General features: G+C 43.9%; 1 protein-coding gene across 1 annotated transcript in view; it reads left to right on the top strand.

The window, feature by feature from the left end:
- Window positions 1-486: 486 nt before the first annotated feature.
- LOC144266162 (exocyst complex component 3-like) overlaps window positions 487-22,554 on the top strand; it is a 92,223-nt gene continuing 70,155 nt past the window's right edge. Inside the window, exon 1 of the mRNA XM_077819416.1 lies at window positions 487-632. The gene's annotated coding sequence lies outside the window, so the exon portion shown is untranslated. The remainder of the gene's footprint in view (window positions 633-22,554) is intronic.

Raw genomic sequence — 22,554 nt, 5'->3', positions numbered from 1 at the left:
CTGACAAAACACTAAAAAGAGTCTAATGAGTTTGGTAAACCCATGTCTAAAATAGGCATTTCACTTCCAAGGGGGCAGGGATAAAGACTACTTTTAAAGCCACTCAGCTTCACTCAAGTGTTTGTTTCTAGAGTGCCATTCCAAAATAACGTTTACAGTTTTGTTGTAGCTGTGTCAGCCACAGACACAAGGTAAATGAGGTAATATCTTTTAGTGGACCAACTTCTGCTGGTGAAAGAGACAAGCTTTTGAGCTTATACAGAGGTCTTCTCCGTGTCATTCCAAAATAATGTTAGCATTTGAATAGTTCCAACTAGGCTTTGAAGTTAACTTCTCATTAAGGACAGAGTTCACTCCATGGCCATTGCTGTTATCTAGCTAGTCACAGTTTTCTGCAGTGCTGAGATAAAGGTGGTGGAAGATGTAAAAAACCATGTGTTTGTGTCATAAAGGCAGTGGTGGATTAATACATGGGCCCATGGGGCCCCGGACAATTTGGGGGACATCGCAGGAGCACTGGAACCTGGGTAGAAGTGTGGGGGGGACATATGCCAGAACTGTGGCCCTGCCCCCTGCTCCTCCTCTTCCCACTTAGGCCCCCCAGCCAGGCCAGAGGTCAGAGCCGGCCCATGGTAAGAGCCTCCCAGGGAGCCTGGGTTGCTGTGAGGAGCCCTGGACTCTCCACTTGCCCTTGGCAGGGGGTGGGGAGGCCCAAGAGCAGCCACCAGCCCGTGTCCCTGCCCCCAGGGCGCGCCACCCAGGCCAGGTGGAGGGCCCAGGGCTCCCCAGTAGGGTTGCCAACTGTCTAATCGCATAAACCTAAACACCCTTGCCCTGCCCTACCCCTTTCCTGAGGCCCCACCCCTTCTCCAAGGCCCCACCCTCGCTCACTCCATCCCCCCATCCTCTGTTGCTCATTCTCCCCCACCCTCACTCACTTTCACCAGGCTGGGGCAGGGGATTGGAATGCGGGAGGGGGTGCAGGCTCTGGGTTGGGGGGTTAAGTTATCTCAATAATGTATTAGTTAGCTAATGTTACTCTCAATATGATAATTTTATTTCAAAGCGATTTTACATTTCTACAGGTTTACCCATTATTTTGAGTATTAGTTTGCTAGCTACAGAGCAACAACAATGAATAGCTTTAAACTTTAAACCTTCATACTTAAATACTTAATTAATTATAATTAAATGTTATGTTTTTACCATAAAGCTGGGTCACCTGCAGAATGTTGTTGCTCTTGGCTTCCTTTCTTTTAAATCTGTATTTCAGCTGGCCTCTTGCTTCTCTAAGCAACTCGGGGTTCTTTTTTAAGAACTCATGAAAGTCTGCACAGGATATTGACGTTCAGTTGCACCTGCAGCTCTGCTTTCACGTTGCTATCATTCAGTCTGTTTCTGTCCTTGTTCCACAATTGTGCCATCAAACTCTCTCGCAGTAGGCATTGGATACAGGAATGGACAGTGCAAAAGAGAGCACTTTTAACATTTGGCTGTCACCGCTCTATGGGATTTGTCTGAAAACCTCAACCACTCTCTGATCTGTTTTCTGCCCCTTTGAGACAGTCTCTTCTCTTGACTGCTGTAAAACACAGTAGTTATCAAACAGTAACTCAATGTCAATCTTGATGCAGAGTGCTGTAGCAAGAGTCTCAAAATCGGACCATTTCATTTCGTTGTTGAGTGAGAGCACTGCCATTTCTCCAGGTATTCAGTGCACTATGTCAATGTCTTATCTGCTTCCTCTCTGAATTTTATGTTGTCAGATGGAGAGATGATGCCCAAAATGCCTTGGGCTGATCTTCCATAGCATTTGTCCTCTCTTCTTCTCTTTAGTTGTGCAGAAAGTAAACATAAAGAGGAAGAGACTCATGTTCTTCCTCACTGAATGTGTCCCACACAATCTTGATACATTCTTCTTCCCCCTCTGACAAGAAGTATTCCCTCAGTGCTGGTCAGCTTTGTAGTACTCATTCAATAGCGGGCAGAAGTGACAGCCACCTTGTTGGTACGTGCCTATGCACATCTTTGTAGTCCATTTCAACAAACTCGAAAAATGACATAAGAGACTCTGTCTTCTTGGCCGAGGAGGAAAACGAGCTGTATACTTTGAGAATGAGTGTTTCTACATCAAAACTCAATGCCCTCACATCCCATTTTTGAGGCAATTGTGGATTACATGACATTTACATCCCACTTGTATCAGTTGGTCATTAAGCTGTTTGAGTTTCTGATACACTGACCTGTGTTTCCCAAACTTCACAGAGGCATCGTCAGCCACATAAGAAGACACATTGTTAATTCTGAGACCATTCTCCTGTAGAATACTGGAGACCCCTGTTGCAATTGCTTCACTTGTCCCGTCATTGTCATTATAAAAATCAAGCAAGCCATGCTTAATTCCTTCTGTCACAAAGAAATAACACATAGTTACCAGAAAGAAGAGGAGTACTAGTGGCACCTTAGAGACTAACCAATTTATTTGAGCATAAGCTTTCGTGAGCTACAGCTCACTTCATCAGATGCATTCAGTGGAAAATACAGTGAGAATGTCTTATTTCCCTTGTTGGATCCAACTGAAAAAATATGTGCACCATCCAAGTCCTTAAGCAAAAGTTCTTGTGATTTTGGTGCCCAAACATGGTCTGTTATGCTGGTTGCTTTCATCTGTCCACAAGACATTTTTCTCACAATTTCAGAATCAAGTAAAAATCTTGGAAGCATTTTGTTTGCACAGTCTTGGCTTGCATAACTTAAATGGTGCGAAATACTGTGGTAAACTTACCCCACTTCAGCCATGGTCAGCAGATTTTCTTGGGATGAACCTCTTTTGGTAAAAAAAACCCATTGGTTTGTGGTGTTCTTTTCTGTTGTTTCTCTGATTCCTTGTGTTTTGTGTTCTCTGCATGGCTGGTCAGCGCTCGTCTTCCCTCGTATTTCACCAAACCCCTTTGATGACTTAGAATGCATTCTGCTGTAACCGTGTTGATTTTGCGAAGCCAGTTTTTGAATGCATTTTCTTTGCACCATTCGTCATTAAAACAGCAAAAATACTTTTTCTTTTTCACTGTGCCACTATTCGAATGCCCCTCTTCACCGTCATTGTTCATGTTTTGAGTTTTTATTTTGAACTGTTAGCTAAATGATCTGACTGCCTGTTCTCTGCTTACTGTACAGTAACTCATCTATGGAAAAAACCAAGACCTGTACATGTCCTATTTCTTCTCTTTCTCCAAGTTATACCAACCTGAGTAGTCTGCTTGCAGGGAAGAAAGGCTAATATAGGAGGAACTGGTTAAGCAGACATTGATTTGATGGGAAAATTGTGAAAAGTAAAGCGCTTTCAATATTTCATCACCTGATAATTAAGTACATCCACTCACCAACACAATTTCACAAAAACTGCCTGATAATATAATCCTCTGCTAACTTTTAATGGATCCTTTGGTAGAATACTGGGGGACCAAAGAATCTCTTTGCAAGCAAAAATATAGAGAGAAGGTCTGGAAGGCGACATGCATACATAGAAGCCAGGATGCAGCAGAGGGAGCAGGGTCCTGTGGAGAGAGGTGTGTGGGGGCCCAAAAGTTCTTTGCGCCCAGGGCCCCAATAAATCTTAATCCACCTCTGCATAAGGATTTTTGCTTCTTGTATGATACATAGAGAAGATCGGAACTTTCTGTTACATTTTTTTCTGCTTATTTTTTCACCTTAGAAATATCTGGGGCTCAAGTCTGGACTTTCTTTGTTTAGCTGGATGTCTTCTTGAAGGGCTCCTCTGTATACTGAGAAGTTTCTCAGCTTGGAAAAGAGACGACTAAGGGGGGATATGGTAGAGGTCCACATGACTGGTGTGGAGAAAGTAAATAAGAAAGTGTTATTTACTCCTTCGCATAACACAGGAACTAGGGGCCACCAAATGTCATTAATAGGCAGCAGGTTTAAAACAAACAAAAGGAAATATTTCTTCACACAACGTACAGTCCACCTGTGGAACTCTTTACCAGAGGATGTTGTGAAGGCCAAGACTATAACAGAGTTAAAAAAAGAACTAGATAAATTCATGGAGGATAGTAGGTCCATCAATGGCTATAAGCCAGGATGGGCAGGGATGGTGTCCCTAGCCTCTGTTGCCAGAAGCTGGGAATGAGCGACAGGGAATGGATCACTTGATGATTACCTGTTGTGTTCATTCCCTTTGGGGCACCTGGTATTGGTCACTGTCAGAAGACATGATCCTGGGATAGATGGACCTCTGGTCTGACCCAGTATGGCCCTTCTTATGTTCTTATGTTCTCACATCTTAACTGAAAGGGCAAGAATGTTAAATCTTTGGCAATGATCAGTTAACCTTCAGATTATATGAATCAGTGGTAATTACATCTTGAAAAGCAAACCCACAAGGTAACTGCACTAGAATTGCAATTATTAATTAATTGCAATAATAATAAGTACTATAATTACAGTACCCTTATTATAAAATGTGACCAAAAAGCTCAAAGTATCTCTTAATGAACAAATGACCTCAGCCATCTGTAGAACGTATGTGTAACTTTCATATGCAACGATTACCAGCCCAGAGAAGATTTGTGCGTAGTTCTTCAGAAAGGGCTGCAAGGTTTTAAGGAACTGGCTGTTGCCCCAAGCTGTGTTCGACCTTCGTGGTAGAGTTGACACTAGTTCAGACACTTAGGGCTCATCTATGCGACAATATTAATCATGGTGGAGTACCTGTTTACAACATAGTTTTGCTATACTACAGTCCAAAAATAGTTATGCCTTGTAGAGCAGATGAGACCTGATCAAGACCTGACAAAGAGAAGAAACAGGAGACAGATATTTTTTGATGCAGGACTTTTAGTTCTATACTGTAGTCCATGGCAGGGGAGAGGAAGATTGTGAATATTTTAAGGTAGATTTCTCAGTATGGCTGTGACCGATTGTCTGTTACTGATTGATTGAAAAGGAAAGTACCTGGGCTTTATAAGGCAAGGAAGAGAGGACAGGAGAATGAGAGTTTCCTGGGAAGAGACAGTCAGGAGCAGCAGGAAAGTGCTGCTGGAGACAGAGAAGCAGCAGGGGAGTGGCTTAAGGTAGGGGAGGAGCTCCTGAGAGGCTGAAGGAAGCAGCTGAGTAGTTGGGGCCAAGCTCCTGAGAGAAGTATTTGGGGAAGCCTTCAGAAGGTAGTGGCCTGAAAGTCCAGAGACCACAGCCCCATGAAGAGGGACTTGGGTAACTACTGTGACTAAGGGGGAAAGAGTGAGGAGCAGCCAGGGAGGGTAGAAATCCTGTATTTAGTTGCGTACTTTTGAAGTCAGAGGTGAAAGATAGACCTCAAAGAGGAGGGAATGAGACTGGTGTAAAAGGGACTGTGCTCCTTGAAGCTACTGTATATTAATAAGATATATAATAAGATTAATAATAATCCTCAAGAAGATGTGTTGTTATATGACTCAGTCATCAGTGGACTAATTGATCAGCTCCTGGGTGAAGGGAAACTGAGGCAGGGTGCTGCAAAGCCACCTGAGACCAGAAGGCAGCGCTCCAGAATAGGCACACCCATTTACAATGACCTTGTTGTGTCTTTGCTCTGTACACAACGTTAACAATATGAGAAAGCCCCAGGGACACAGATTCCAAATAACAATGCGTATTAACTCTATACAAATATACAGGGCCTAACTACACAGAAATACTGTTGCTCTAGCAGGGTTCTGGTGGTTACTGCACTAGGAAGACAGGGAGGCCCACTAGCGGGCTCTCAAACTTTTTAAAGGGATACTACCCAATCTACACATTAAAGGCATCTAAAAAGGTATGTCTACACAGGGATAAAAATCCCACAGCTGGCCCAGGTCAGCTGACTTCGGCTTGAGCTCCGGGGATGAAAAATCACTGTGTAGATGTTTGGGCTCGGGCTCGGGCTGGAGCCTGAGCTCTTGGAGTGGCTTTTCTCTCCCCATCCCCACTCACATGGGTTCGGTCCTGGTTCTTTGTTGTGATGCTGGATTGTCTGGTGGCAAAGGCAGGCCTGGGAGCAGTCCAGAGCAGTTGTCAAGTTTGCGTGGGTGGTCGGGTAGCCTGGAGGTCGATCAGTTTCAGAGGGAGTCTAGGGCAATGATTGGAGTTCTCCCAGGGGTCAATAGCGGAAAGATCCAATCCACAGGGCCAAGTCAGTGGGTTAGGGAGGGAGGCAGCAAGGCAACAAGGCAGAGTCAGGCAAAACAGCAGGCTAGCAAGATAGGGTCAGGCAAGGCAGTCTAGGCAGCAACCAGCAGGCAATGGTCTGTCACTCAGACAGCTTCTGCTTCCTGTTGGGGCCTTTATATAGTCCAGGTATCCAATAAGACTGCTGCCTACCCATCCAATCAGGCACCTGGGGTGTGGCTGCTGTGGGTTTGTAGGTCAGGTGTCATGATTGAGGGCACGACTGTGGTGCAATGGTTAAGGGTGCACCAAAAGACCTTCCAGATCGGGGTTCAATGCTGGGGTCCTGAGATCTCCCCACCACTTCCTTAGGGGGCTGAAGTTTTGGATTTATCCAGATGGAGTCTATTAAAGGCTCTGACTACTTTGGGAGCATGCATATATAATGGGCTGGTAGTTCCCAGGACCACTCTTCCAGCCTGTACCTTTCCCAGTCCATGAGGGTTCCATATCTTCCTTCTTCATATCTAGGGCTTTGTCTACACTGCAGTGTAAACCCAGGGTTCAAACTAAGGCTCAAGCCTAATCCCCCTTCTGTCTACACACAAATCATACTAACCCACAACTCAGACCCAGGGTTCAAGCCCTATTGCTTTGCTGTGTAGATGGAGACCCCACTGGCCTCATGCTCTGGGCGTCTGTCAAAGTATTCCACAATCCCACAGGCTGACTTTTGTGTGAACTTACCCTGTGATTCAGTGTTGGAAATTTGGAGAGTCTGGGTGAAGGGGTCATTTGATAGGGTGGAATGTATGCTCATGAACAAATTGGATAGTGGTGATCCTCCAAGGAAGTGATTGCATTTCAGGATGTAGGGAGGTTCCTCTTCAGGTCCCTTAGGATCATTGGCATATTCTCCTTTGCAGGACAAAGCCTCTGCCTTACCATTGTGGAAGCCAGGTGATAGTAAAATTAAACCTAGAAAAAAAGAGATCCCAGCAATGCTGTGGTTGCATTAGGGCTTTATCAGAGCACAGGTATTCTAGATTTTTGTGGTCAGTAAACACCTGAACTGGATGTCTAGCTCCTTAATGCCTCCAAGTTCTAAAAGCCGCATTGATGGCAAGTAGCTCCTTGTCCGAAATTTCATAACTGTGCTTGGCACACAGGGATGAACTTCTTGGTCAAGGCCCTGTTTCTGGGACAGCACTGCCCCGAGGGTGACGTTGGAAGCACTGGTTTCCAGGAAGAATGGCTGACCTGGTTTGGGATGTGCGAGGATGGGCGCAGAGGTGAACACTGCCATCAGGTGATTGAAGGGTTTTCACAGCAGAGAGGTTATAGGGGGGTCAGGATTTCGGACCAGTCCCCTATAAAACATTTGTAGAAATTCTCAAACCCAATAAAGGGCTGAATTTCTTAAATGCTTTGTGGTGTTGCTGAATCGCAAACCACTTCCACCTCCCGGGGGTCCATGCAGACCCCTCAGTGAACAGAATTTAGCCTAACAGTTCCATGGTGGATGCAATTCTCTGGCTTAGCATAGAGCCTGTGTTGGCAGAGTCTTTCTAGGACCTTGCACACATTCTGGTTGTGCATAGGCTGGTCTTCAGAGTAGATTACCTGTGTACCAATAGCTCTTTGCTGATATTGTCACTAACATCACAGAAGAGATGCTTATATCTTGTTTGGCCTTCTCTTGCTCTTTTTTCCCAAGGTTCATGTGAATCTACCTTCAACCCCTCTTTCTAAAACTTATCAAAAGTTTGTTGCTTTTGGCAAATTTGTGCTATTGTCTCATGAATCTGCTGAATATAAACTCCAATATTGTACATCTTGGTTTGAAGAATGTCAAACAACACCGCTGTCACTTCAGTCATGTTGCTGTAGAGGAAAAGAACATAAGAACGGCCATACTGAGTCAGATCAAAGGTCCATCTAGCCTAGTATCCTGCCTTCCAACAGTGGCCAATGCCAGGTGCCCCAGAGGGAATGAATGGAACAGGTAATCAAGTGATCCATTCCCTGTCTCCCATTCCCAGCTTCTGGCAAACAGATGCTAGGGACACCATCCCTGCCCATTGCCCTATCCTCCATGATTTATCTAGTTCTGTCTAATAGCCATTGATTGTCCTATCCTCCATGAATTTATCTAGTTCTTTTTTGAACCCTGTTATAGTCCTGGCCTTCACAACATCTTCTGGCAAAGAGTTCCACAGGTTGACTGTGTGTTGTGTGAAGAAGTACTTCCTTTTGTTTGTTTTAAACCTGCTGCCTATTAATTTCATTTGGTGCCACCTAGTTCTTGTGTTATGAGAAGGAGTAAATAACACTTCCTTATTTACTTTCTCCACACCAGTCATGATTTTATAGACCTCAATCATATCCCCCCTTAGTCGTCTCTTTTCCAAGGTGAAAAGTTCCAGTCTTATTAATCACTCATCATACTGAAGCCGTTCCATACCCCTAATCATTTTGGTTGCCATTTTCTGAACTGTTTCCAATTCCAATATATCTTTCTTGAGATGCGGAAACCACATCTGCATGCAGTATTCAAGATGTGGGCGTACCATGGATTTATATAGAGGCAATATGATATTTTTTGTCTTATTATCTATCCCTTTCTTAATGATTCCCAACATTCTGTTCCCCTATTTGACTGTCGCTGCACATTGAGTGGATGTTTTCAGAGAACTATCCACAGTGATTCCAAGATCTCTTTTTTGAATGTGTGACAAAGTTCCTCCTCTGCCTTGGTGGGTCCTGTGCTTTTTGGCGGATTTGCTCACCTCAGAGGTTCACGGCAGCCCACAGTTTGGCCGCTTCTGCTAGAGGCTCAAACCTTCCATTCACTGAGCTAATCTCATCACTGGCCAGCATGGGGGAAATGGAGAACAATCTCTGCAGTCTCTGTTGTCTCACCTAATGGGTTGGGAACAGGCCAGATCCCTTTCCAAATTAGACCTTCCCTTCTGGTGTTGCTCACAGACCCGGTCAACTCCTCCTGTGTCCGATCAGGAGTTGGGGGCATGGGGGGAACCCGGGCCTGCCCTCTACACCGGGTTCCAGCCCAGGGCCCTGTGGATGGCAGCTGTCTATGTCTCCTGTATCAGCTGCGTGACAGCTACAACTCCCTGGGCTACTTCCCCATGGCTTCCCCCCAGCACCTTCTTTATCCTCACTGCAGGATCTTCCTCCTGAAGCCTGATCACACTTGTACTCCTCAGTCTTCCAGCAGCACTCCTTTTCACTCCCTGCTCCTTGCACGCCCCCCCACTAACTGATGGGAGGTCTTTTTTAGACTAGGTGTCCTGATTAGTCTGCCTGCCATAATTGATTCTAATATGTTCTTAATTGGCTCCAGGTGTCTTAATTAGCTTTTCTGTCTTAATTGGTTCTAACAGGTTCCTGATTGCCCTAGTGCAGCCCCTGCTCTGGTCACTCAGGGAACAGAAAACTATTCATCCAGTGCCCAGTATATTTGCCTTCTACCAGACTCCTGTACCCCACTGGTCTGGGTCTGTCACAAGTGGTAACAGTTAATTTAGATCCTATTATTTTATATGTATAGTTGGGATTATGTTTTCCAATGTGCATTACTTTGCATTTATCAACATTGAATTTAATCTGCCATTTTATTGCCCAGTCACCCAGTTTTGAGAGATCCTTTTGCACTCTTCACAGTCTGCCTGGGACTTAACTATCTTGAGTAGTTTTGTATCATCTTCAAATTTTGCCACCTCACTGTTTACCCCTTTTCCCAGATCATTTATGAATATGTTGAATAGGTCCGAGTACAGACCCCTGGTGGACACCACTATTTACCTCTCTCCATTCTGAAAACTGACCATTTATTCCTACCCTTTGTTTCTTAAATTTTAACCAGTTACTGATCCACGAGAGGACCTTCCCTCTTATCCCATGACAGCTTACTTTGTTTAAGAGCCTTTGGTGAGGGACCTTGTCAAAGGCTTTCTGAAAATCTAAGTATACTATATCCACTGGATCTGCCTTGTCCACATGCTTGTGGACCCCCTTAAAGAATTATAGTAGCTTGGTGAGGCATGATTTCCCTTTACAAAATCCATGTTGACTCTTCCCCAACAAATTATGTTCATCTATGTGTCTGACAATTTTGTTTTTTACTATAGTTTCAACCAGTTTGCCCGATACTGAAATCAAGCTTACGGCCTGTAATTGCCAGGATCATCTCTGGAGCCCTTTTTAAAAATTGGCATCACATTAGCTATCCTCCAGTCATTTGGTACAGAAGCTGATTTAAATGATAGGTTACAGACAGTTAGTAGTTCTGCAATTTCACATTTGAGTTCCTTCAGAACTCTTGGAAACACAAACTGAAAATCATCAAGCATGGTCAGAAAACCCTTGGTTGAGGATTTTGTACCACACTTTTGAAGAATTCAATCAGAGGTTCTACGCTCTGCTTTATGGTTTGTACAAGCCTCGAATGAAAATTCAACCTTGTGATACAAATAGAAGGCAGTCTCCATTTAACTGTATTTTGAAGAAGTTCAGCCCTGGAAACTGAGAGAAAAACGTAGCTGTTCCTTCTAAATTTCTGAAGAAAATCCAGCATTCTCTGATATTGTTTGCTGCAAAACTGAGGACAAGATTTAAAACATGAATGTAGCAATGAACAAAAAAGTGCACAGGGGAACCTTTCACAAATACCTTCGGAAGCCCACATACATTGCCTGCCATTACTGCTGCATCATCATATGTCTGAGCTACCATCCTGTCACCAAATTTAAACTTCTGGCACACAGTTTCAAATGCTGGTCAAGGTCAGCTGCAGTTCAATTTTTAGTAACATTAGTAAAATCAACAGTGTTCTGCAACATCACCACTCTTGATCCTGTAACACAGTACAAATGAAAGCTGAGACTTATTGACAGTATCCAAGGTTTCATCAAGTAAAATAGGAACGAATGGTGGTGCCTCAGTTTCTTTGCCAATGGCATTAAGTTGGACCTTACTTACTGCTTCAATTAGGTCATTCTGAATTCTGTTTGATGTTCCAGAAAAACCAGTAGAGGTTTCTAAATGCTGTTTGAGTAAGGGATCAAACTCACAGACTAATTCTAAGGTTTCTACATAATTGCCCTGATTTAGGGAGTCATCCAATTTGTTATGCCCATGAAATATCAGCTTTTGTTCGCTGAGATGACATACAACACGAATGACCAGTCTTTGCAAAATAGCCCAATTCTGACAAACCTTTTCATTGTGTTGTCTCAGAGCAATTCTCTATTGCTCATCTCACTGAAGATGAATGCGAGCATATCCAAATGTTTGTAACTGTTTATAGGCTAGTAAGTGTTGCCGGCTAGTTTTGTAATGTCTGGAGGCATTGTGTAGGTTGTTTAGGTTGTTGTGTCCTGCCTTTTACCACACATTCTTTTCACTGACAAAAAGTAGACAGGGCCAGCAGTATAGCTTGTTTGTTTCCGCAACCACGGATCCATTCCTGTTAGTACACCATTTCACTGAAATGCTGTTTCAGCTCTTTTTCTGCTTTTCTCTAAGTACTCACTAATTGCAGGTTTTGTTTTGACCTTTCATTTTCTTATAATTGCTGGTTTTGTTACGTAGTCTCTTGTACAAAATGAATTAATGAACAAATTTTGCACTAAACTTCCTATCCTGATGAAGAGTTTGCTCCACTAGCTCTGTTCTATGACGGATGATTCAGTTCTACACTTGAATGCCTTAACTACTTTTTCCAAAGCACAGCCAGTTAGGAAGTGAGCTGCCCACAGAGTGATGTTGCCTAGGCAATGTGATGCAACTTTGAGCACTGCATGCTTTGCCAGCAAAAAAAGAAGACAGCCAATGTGAACAGATCGATTACATGCTGGACTTTCATACTTTTGTAGAATAAAACTTTTTGTGTGTGTGTGAATTCTGGAGCATGCAGTGCATGTGTTGCATATAAAGACATCACACCACTGTGTGGAGATCTCAACTGGCTCAAGGTAGCCATTGCCAAATTGGATCTCTGCCACCCTGGATGCTAGTCTCTGCAGAGCTGGACCTGTCTGACCCATGCACTGATGCCACAGCAGTTCAATGTTTCCCTTTGTGGGGAACAGGAGGAATCAGAGACTCTCTGAACTGTTCTTGTTCTCACTCAGCTCCAAACTCAAAAGCCGGAACTGAAATTAAACGTATGCCCTTTGTCTCTGAGGGCTTGAGTCATGGTTCCTTCCCCACTCTGAACTCTAGTGTACAGATGTGGGGACCTGCATGAAAGACCCCCTACGCTTATTCTTACCAGGTTAGGTTAAAAACTTCCCCAAGGTACAAACTTTGCCTTGTCCTTGAACCGTATGCTGCTACCACCAAGTGTTTAAACAAAGAACAGGGAAAGAGCCTACTTGGAGATGCCTTCCCCGCAAATATCCCCCCAAGCCCTACACCCCCTTTCCTGGGGAAGGCTTGATTAGAATCCTCACCAATTTGTGCAGGTGAAAACAGACTCAAACCCTTGGATCTTAGGAACAATGAAAAATCAATCAGGTTCTTAAAAGAAGAATTTTAATTCAAGAAAAGGTAAAAGAATCACCTCTGTAAAATCAGGATGCTAAATACAGGATAATCAGATTCAAAACATAGAGAATCCCTCTAGGCAAAAACCTGAAGTTACAAAAAGACACAAAACCAGGAATATACATTCCATGCAGCACAGCTTATTTTACCAGCCATTAAACAAAAGGAAATCTAACACATTTCTAGCTAGATTACTTACTAACTTAACAGGAGTTGTAAGGCTGCATTCCTGATCTGTTCCCGGCAAAAGCATCACACAGACAGATAAACCCTATGTTCCCCCCCCTCCAGATTTGAAAGTATCTTGTCCCCTCATTGGTCATTTTGGGTCATGTGCCAGCGAGGTTATCTTAGCTTCTTAACCCTTTACAGGTGAAAGGGTTTTGCCTCTGGCCAGGAGGAATTTTATCGCACTGTATGCAGAAAGGTGGTTACCCTTCCCTTTATATTTATGACAGCTTCAATATGGGCTAAATTGGCACCACTGTGATCGATGAAGTGGGCATTGATTTAGCAGGTCTGGTGAAGATGCAATAAGTCGACGGGAGACCGTCTCTCGTAGACATAGCATGGTGTAGACACTGTGTTAAGTCAATGTAAGTTATGTCAACTTAAGTTACATAAGTTACGTGACTTAACTAGCGTAACTTAGATTGACTTACATCATGAGTGTAGACAAGGCCTGAGTCAAGCTGTCCCGTCCTACTGAGGGGCTGAGCAGTCCTGACTCATCATTGGCCCAGAAAATTGTCTCTGTAAATCACTGTGTTAGAAATCTGAAGCCCTGTTGGCTTCTGCAGAGTTTCCAGTCTATTCTTTCCCCACTCCAGACTCTAAGCATGCTGGGAAATGGTGTCAGAGGACTCTGGTAGTCATTATTATTGTTGTTGATAGGGTAAGTCCTCTAGCGGCTCAGTCCAGCATTCCAGGAGCTGTCAAACGTTAGCTTTCTTTTTTTCTTTTTCTATTCTACTGATTTATATTTTTTTAAATCCTGTTTAACTCATAATTTTTGGCTCTTTTGAGACTTTTTGGTGGGACCCTTAGGTTTAATTTTCTGTGGTCATTCTGTGCCTCTCTTCTGTCTTTGCCACTCTGTGTTTTGCCTCACCCCTAAGGGCTGCTGAATGCAGGCTAGATAATGGAAATGCAGGGTTGCCTTTGGTAATGAGGCAAGTGTCATGTGGCTATAACAGGGTGCCAAAGTCTTTGAATGCTTCAGTGGTTTGTAGCTCAAATATTTATATTACTATAGTAAATAATTTGCCAAAGTAAAAAAGCGAATGGTACTTGAAATAAAATATAGAGGCAGGGATTTTTTTCTTTGTTTTGCACGTTAAGTACCAAGTTCATTTACAATATTATATAAATTAATAAAAACGAATAATAAACACTCAGAGCTCATAAAGATCACTCCACACTGGGTTCAGAACCTTGCCTGCTGCAAATGTGTTCAAACACTGTATTGCTAGTAGAATTCTAGCATGATTTCATGAACCACACTTAAGTTTTTTTTCCTGCGAATAGCCCTGTAGACATTCTAGGGCTCCATCTTCACTGCAAAAATGTCTGTGTCCTAAAGTGATTTTCTTGAAAAGCATCTTAAGAAACATAGTTTTTCCAGCTGATGCTGGTCTGCATGGTTAGGGTAAAACTTTTTAAAACCAATGGTTGAAACCCAAGGGATGTTTTTTAAAAATCATTAAAACATTTTTTCTGTCCATATTGGCTGCCATATGCTTTCTACCTGAAATGGTCTGAAGAAACAATCTGGAAATTTCCAGAAACAGACATTTTTGTAGTGCTGACAGGACCTACAGTAAATTTTTATACTATGGTTCAGAGAAACTATGCTAACAACTGTGTTAAACCAGATGATAACTAGCAAAGTCCTGGTGCTATTACTCTTTCTGGACCTGATCTTATATGCAGTGGTGTAAATCAGGAGTAACCATGGAAGTCAACAGAGTTACAGTGGTGTAGAAAAACTGGTATAAGTGAGATCAGCATCAGCTCCCCTGCATGTTTGTAGATTATCCTCTTTTCACTTGAATCTTTTATATGTCACTTAAGCCTTGTCTATACTGGGATTTTTTGCCACTGTTGTAGTCACACTGATCTAGCCACATGAGTCCAAACCCCGGGTGGGGGTGATGTGAGGAATCCATGTAAACCCTGGCTTGCATTTTTGCAGTTTATGCAAGTTTTCGTACCTAAAACTAGCAACCCTTTTCTGATCTGCATTAGGTTGTTTCTTTCAGTAGACAATCTGGTATTGTTTTCCTCCCTGTACAAATGAACACAAGCTACTCCTATTTTTTCACCCATTTTACAATCATACAATCACTCTTCCTTGTAAGTGAAGGGATATTGTAGAAGAATGCATGAATTGTTTTCAGTTTTATTTTATTGCACCTCTCCTACATCTTGAGTTTTAGTATCTTATTAAAGTGTTTAGCATTTCTGTGGTCACATAACTGTTATCTGCTTTGCCTTCTGTTACTCTTCATTGTTATACCCAACAGGGTTTTATCAAAGAGTTTCTTCTAGTTTAATGTGCCACTTCCCCTTGAATATTGGGAATACATCACATTCCAGGGTGCAATCCAGATCAGTGAGTGGTTGTGTAACCATGTGCCCTGCAAATGTAGGTGCCTCACAATGCTTTGCTGTTGTAGCACCCAACCTGGGTGGCTCACAAACAGCCAGACAACATGCAGGTCACACCCTGAGTGTCTGTTTATAGCTGCAGTCCTGATCCAGCAATTCTGACCCCAGCAGCCTATCAGCAACACACCAGCCACATTCTGGCTTCCAGCAGCCTGTTGCTACCTGCAGTATGACCCCAAGATATTCCCAATCCCAAATTTTCCACAAAATGTGTGTTCTGCACTGTCCACTCTCTCCTGGACAGTTTAGATATTATAGGTCAGTTGCCGCTGTAAGGAGTCAGTATCCAACAGCCTGCTACTTTAAATGACTGAACAGCCCAGTTTAAACACAACACTGGATTAGTTTTGATTAAAAATAAACCAAGTTTATTTAACTATAATGAGAGAGTTTAAGTGAGTACAAGAATAAGGCTTTAAAGTCAGAAATGGCTACAAGAGAAATAAAGATAAAATGCTTTCTAGTAACTAAAACTTAACAAACTAGACTTGGTTCAAGGTAAAATCCTTACCACATTTTCCCAGCAACAGGGCTGACCAAATTTTCACGTCAGAACCCCTCCCATAGTCCAAAGGCTGCTTCCTTTGTCTTCTTAGGTGAAAGATAGAGAGAACCTGGGGTATTTTTGCCTCTTATTTTTATAGTCCAGTCACCCTTTGAAATCCATTTTCCTGAGGGTTACCCCTTGATAAAGTTCCTTCCCGCTGTGGATGGTGACATGGAGTCTCATGGTAAAAGAGGTTCCAGGTGTTGCTTGCTAAAATGTAGATTCTTCTGTTCCTCCACCCCTTTGTTGACAAAGAATGACAACCTGACAGGTGATTGCAACTTTGATGACTCCTGGCTAGAGGTGTCGGCTTGTCCTTTGTCTTTGAGAAACAGGTTTACCCCCTTCCCAGCCTTGTCTGATAAACACATTTCAGTCATAATTTCAGCTTACATTAATAACTTTACATATAATGTTGCTACACACATTTCACCATGATATTATTGACCAGAGAGTATTCAAATGATACCTCACATGGCATATTTTGTACACAGATTATTACAATAGTGTGTAGGGTGTGAATTATTACAATAGTGTGTAGGGGGTACATTCAGCCACAGAGTGGTATATTAAAAGACATGTAATAAATACAAAATCATTTTCACTCTTGTCTTTTCCAAACATTCCTGCAGTACTATAGCTATAGCCAAGAGTTTTGTATTAAACCTGATAAATAGGTAACAACGTATTTTCCATTACAAACATTTGCTAAATCATAAACACACAGAAAACAGACTTGAGAAAGACCTCTTGGGTCAAATTCTCTGCTGGTGTCAGTGCTGAGAACTCCACTGACATAAATGGAGTTGTACCCATTTATACCAGCAGAGAATTTGACTGTTTAAATCAGATATCTCACTGTCAGGAAGTTTTTCCTAATACTCAAGATAGTTTACCCCATTATTCCTGGTTATATCACTCCATGTCCACCCTAAATAATTCCTCACCGCTCTTGGGAGTTCACACCCTCCTGACATTTGTAGACTGTTATGACATCCCTTCATTTATACATATCCAGTTCTTTGGTTTTGATGAACTCTTAAGGCTTGCCCTGCGCCATTGCTATAAAAGGGGTACTATCAATTTCCTTGTTCTGTGGTAAAATATAATAAGACACTTAGCCAAATTCATAGTGGATTTATATTAGGGATTATTTTGTGTTGTTTCTGTTTGATTTTTATATGAATTACCTCCTTTAACTTTACGTATCATATTGTGCATGTTCACATATACAGTACCTTTCATCCTGAAATGTTTCTAATGATATACATACTAATTCACCATTCAAATGCAGCTACCTCAGGGCATGCACAATACTTTGGGGAAGGGATATTTTGATGAAGGGCAGAGGGGCAATACCTCCATGAGAACTTTAGGCGAGATTTTCCAAAGTGCGGTGTGAGCTTAATTCTGCTCTGTATAGGCTTCACTGGGGCAGAGGCAGGCCAATGGTGAGTGCTTTTAAAAATTGCACCCCTAATGCCAAAACTGCATGCCAATAAATGTATCTCCTTAGAAGCAGGAAAGGCAAGACTGACGCTATTGGGATTCACACTTGCCATCTCCTTCAGATAAAAAAATGTTCAATAACAGAATATTGTTTCAAAGTTACTAGAATCAGTATCTTCTAGATACCCTTGATATCCACATTTGTTTCATCATCTCCCGGAGTTGTTAGGCCTCAATCCTATGAACACTTATACACATGCTTTACTTTAAGCACCTGAGTGCTTGAAGTCAATGTGATTACTCACATACAAGCCTATGCATAAATATTTGCAGGATCAGGGCTTTAAAGGTGACCTGCAATGAGGGTAAAATTGGTTTGTGCCTTTTTTCTTCATGCCTACAAGGGCTTGCGTAATATTTTTGAAAGCATCTGCGCATAGGTGCTTCTGAAAAAATTACACATTTTTATTTTGTAGGGCAAGGATGTGTTTTATTTTTCTTTTTACATTAGAAATTCAGATCTTGCTTGCTCTAGATGACAGTGAGACTAGTGAGACAATGACATTAGTAGAAAGAAGGGACTTTTTTAGTCAGACTGTTTAAAACTGTGTTTTTATCTGGTTTTGTTAACACCTATAACTTCAGTTACTAATTACTACTTGGATAACGGATCTTTCAGTTCAAATGTAAGAGTTCTCATGGAACATATTTTGATGCATTCAGCAGGTCCACTAGCAAAATATGACTTGACCAGACTTGATAAGGCCACCGAGCCGCTGCTCACTCCTCTCTGCCTCTTCCCCTGAGGCCTGCTCACCTGCCACTCGCACTTCTCTGTGGCGGAGTGAATGGCGGGTCAGGGGGAGGTCTAAGGGATAGAGGCTGAGTGTGAGGGCGGGCCTCAGGTTGAGCAACAGAAAGGGCCACGATCTGGGCACTGGTGGCCCTCCCACTTCTAGGGAGCTTTGCTTCTGGCACTCCAAAAGCAGGGGGCCAGTGTGCCTCCGAAGGGAGGTGACCCGCCCTGCGGCAGTTGCCCTCCCGCATGGCCAGTCTCTTTTGGGGAGGCTCAGCCTCCCCAAGCCTCGTAGATATGCCGCCCATGGACATTCTTGATATTTCTAAGGTACAAACACAGGCTACTCCACCCCCCAACCCAAACATTTAAGAAGTACAGATCCTGAAATAGGGTCATTAGTGTTATTTATACATGCCGTCTCAACCTACTACTCTGTTGTTCACATATTGCTAAATGGGAGATGGATTCTGGGGGCTCCTGCTGAGGGAAAGAGGGTCCCAGTATGGAAAGGTTTGAGAAGCAGTGACTTAGTACATACCATAAAGAAGAGAGGCGGGGAAGTACAATCTCATTTTAAAATAATCCTTTTCTGGTCATCGGGAAAGAATATGGTTAGTTGAATGTGATTCCTTATGCCGTGTTGTCAGCTCTTTACTAGTCACATGATTAGGGTGGAGCCAGTCTGGCTGCGATTCCAGAAACTCCAGCTCTCTCCCGAATTTCTGCTCGGAAAAACCCTCTCTGAGTGGCTGCCTTTCTCACTTGCCCACCTCCTCGGGAAGAGCCATTAATTGGGGCTGCTTCAGGAGACTGGCAGGGCTCTCCCCACCCCAAGCCCTGCAGCCAGTAGCCAGAGGAGTTTTTGTATTGGCTACATTAATCACACATGCACACACATAAGTATGTGCAAATACACACACAGGGAGTAAACAGGGGGAGTTCAAAAATCAACAGGCAGATCAAAAACCACAATATAATATATATATTTTTAAATCTAATGTTTTTGGGGCCAATCCAGAGGTGAAAGTAAGCTGGTATGGTACTGTATGGCATACTGGCAAGAGCCAGTTCACCGCGCCTTACTGGCAGTGGCCAGAGCCCCGGGCTCTTTAAATTGCCACCAGAGTCCTGCTGCCAGAGCCCCTGGGTAGCAGAGGCGGCTCAGGCGGTGAGTTAAAGGGCCCTTTAAATTACTGCTGGAGCCCCCAGCTGCCGCCGCTACCCCAGAGGCTCTGGCAGCGGGGCTCAGGCAGCGATTTAAAGGGCCCAGGGCTCTGGCTGCTGCTGGGAGTCCCGGATCCTTTAAATTGCCACTGGAGCCCCGCTGCCGGAGTCCCGGGGTAGTGCGGGAGCCGGGGGCTCCGGCGGTTATTTAAAGGGCCTGGGGCGGTACCAGCGGTCAGAGCCCCAGGCCCTTTAAATCGCCACCTGAGCCCCGCTACCGCAGCTGGAGCCCCGGGCCCTTTAAATCTTGATTTAAAGGGCCTGGGAATTTAAAGGCCCCGCCTCTTCCGGTCAAGGCCATGCCCCTTCTCAGGACTCCAGCATACCGGTAAGTCCTTTAAATTACTTTCACTCCTGGGCCAATCTCATGAATTTTGGGGGTCTGACTCATGATTTTTGAATGTTTGTGATTGTGAAGACTGCTTATTTCACTGTTGTGTGGGCTGTCTCAAGTCACCAGTAAATACCATGGGTGAGCTCTGTGATTGGGAAGGCTCCGTGGCGGTGTTCATCTGTCCTGAGGATAACATTTGGGTTTGCATCCCAGGTCTTACAGAATAATATTTAATAATAAAAATGTGATAAATGTTCCTGTGTTTTTGAAGACAACCAGCTTTGAGTATTACAGCTATTGCTGCTATCATAGAGGTCTGCTAAACATCTGAACCATGCAGAATGAAGAGATTCAAAGCCCTTCTCTGCTCAGAATAACACATTTTGGCCCGTCCGGTGAGTTGGTGCAATGGAGTAGCGGGAGGGGTGCCCAACTTCTCCCTTGCCCCAGTGACCCATACCACTGCTTTCTGCATGCAGGGGGAAATAGGCTCTGCAGAACTGCTACTTTCCCCCCATTGGGCAGGTGGTAAGGGATGGGGAAGCCTTGGCTAGGGCCTCTCAACACATCCAGTGGCGCAGTAATGCTGGCATGTTGGGGAGCGTGTGCGGTGATGTGGATAGACTTGTCACAGGGTATATCTGCACTGCAGGTAGACACCTGCAGCTGGCCCATGCCAGCTGACTCGGACTCATGGAGCTTTGGCTAAGGGGCTGTTTAAATGGGGTATACACACTTGGGCTGGGCTGCAGCCTGAGCTCTGGGACCCTCCAGAGTCAGTGGAAAACCACACTGCCCTTGCTTTGGGCTAGACTATACACTGATAATTTGATCCCTTCCTTAGGAAATGTTTCCAAAGGCTGTTCTGTAATTTAATGCAGGCTGTGGAATGTTTACCTGTTCTCTGTCCATTTACTCCTCATTGTTCTCTCAATATGCAAACAGAGTTGTGTGTACCATAGTAACGCTTCCATTACTGTTGAGAGATCTGTGGAAAATCTGATCAAGGTCGAACTTTAATCTTGGTGCATATTTAGATACACATGGGACTATGACTCTACAGCACAAGAGGGTACCAGCCTACTCACGTTAATGAAAGAAGAGATGTTATAGTTATATACTGCCTACCACAAACTCCTTTGTGTTCTGTATTGCACTGAGTGTGCTGTTACTTCTTAATAAATAACTAACAATGGGCCACATCCTTACCTCTTTACTCAGGACTGATTAAGGTCCTCAGCCTTTTCATAAATAAGTGGGGTTGTGCTCCTAAATCCCTCAGGCATGTTTGCTACCCCTCTATAGATAATTGGGGAGGAACACTCATTTTTTATTATTTATATTGTGGTAGTCCCTACGAGCCCCAGAATCCTATTGTGCTAGGCATTGTACAAACACAGAACAGTTTGAATGTTCTCATTAATGACCTATTTTTATTTCTGTCCTCTTCTCTGTGACATTTCTCAGACCCCAGTCGTTTGTGCTTCAGTAAATCAGGGAGCAAGTTGAACTCTGACTTGCATAGTTCAGAGCGATGAGAAAGGCATTTCTAAGCTAGAAGATATTGCAATTCAGAGCAAAGGGGACGGTGCTCTAAAGTCTCTGTACTTTGACCAGGATATGAAATGCAGATGCCGCCTACATGCCCTTGAGAATATTGCTCCACTTCTTGGCATTGGTCTGCTGTACTCAAGTGGCCTTGAATGCTCTGTATTATGTACACTTCTCCCCCAGCCAAGCTAACTATTTGTATAGCTGGCTTTGCAGATACTATCTCAATGACATGCAGGCTGGTGAAGAAGGCAGAGTACTTGAATACAGTGTCACTGCTGTGGGGCATTCCCTATCGTGTTTTCAATAACAGATTACAGTTCACTTCATCTTGGTGTGATAGGCTGTGAAGACCCATCTGGAAGCTGGAAGAGAAGGGTTAAATCTAGGGTGACCATATTTCCCAAAGGGAAAACGGGACAGGTTGGGCTAGCCCTAGCCCTGCCCCTCCTTCCCCTGCGTGGGGCTGGCCTTACTGCTTGGCCCCCTCATGAGGCTGGGGCTGGCATCACTGCTCGCCTGAGCCTTGCCTGCCCCCCTCACGAGGCTGGGGTGGTGTCACTGCTCGCCCAAGCCCTGCCTGCTTCCTGCCCAAGCCCTATCTCACCCACTCTGCGCGGGGCTGGCCTCAGTGCTCGCCCCCCTCACGTTCCTCCACACCCCAGTTTTTTGACAAGAGTGGGCATTTGTCCCGTTTACTCTTGCCAACTGATCAAGGCCGGGACAGGGTTTAAAAAAGGGACTGTTCCGGCCAAAACGGGATGTATGGTCACCCTAGTTAAATCCCTTCCCCTGGAAACAGGAAGGACCAAGGGCCTTTCTCTGAGTGCAGGGCCTTGCAGCGGTGGGGCATTAGTCAATCCCCTCCAGTTGTAAGGGGGAGCTGAGGGTTGAATCTGACAGAAAAAAGGAGGAAGGCTGGAGGGGAAGAGGGGTGAAGAACTAGGCTTTATGTTTCCCCTCCTCTCCTTTAGAGCTTGGCTGAAGCGACCTACATAATTAGACCTGTTTTTGAACTTGGCTGATGTGGGCCATGCCGCCTAGCCTTTCCTTGGACTTGGCCGAAAAAATCCATATTGTGTCCAATTTGGGCCTTCAAGGGGTAGGACGTTCCTTATATTTACTTTTCTATTTTAGAGTAAAATGTACTATAAAAGTCTGCGAACTTGGCATAGCAGTGCAGAATCCTTTCTTGTTCTAACTACCCTGCCCTACTACATTAAAAATAATGTATCTGTGGGTTACAGATGCCTTAATCAAATA

This window comes from Eretmochelys imbricata, chromosome 6 (genome assembly GCF_965152235.1).
Source record: "Eretmochelys imbricata isolate rEreImb1 chromosome 6, rEreImb1.hap1, whole genome shotgun sequence".
Lineage (NCBI taxonomy): Eukaryota > Metazoa > Chordata > Testudines > Cheloniidae > Eretmochelys > Eretmochelys imbricata.
The sequence above is the reverse complement of the archived record's forward strand: the minus strand, read 5'-3'. Positions and strand labels throughout refer to the sequence as shown.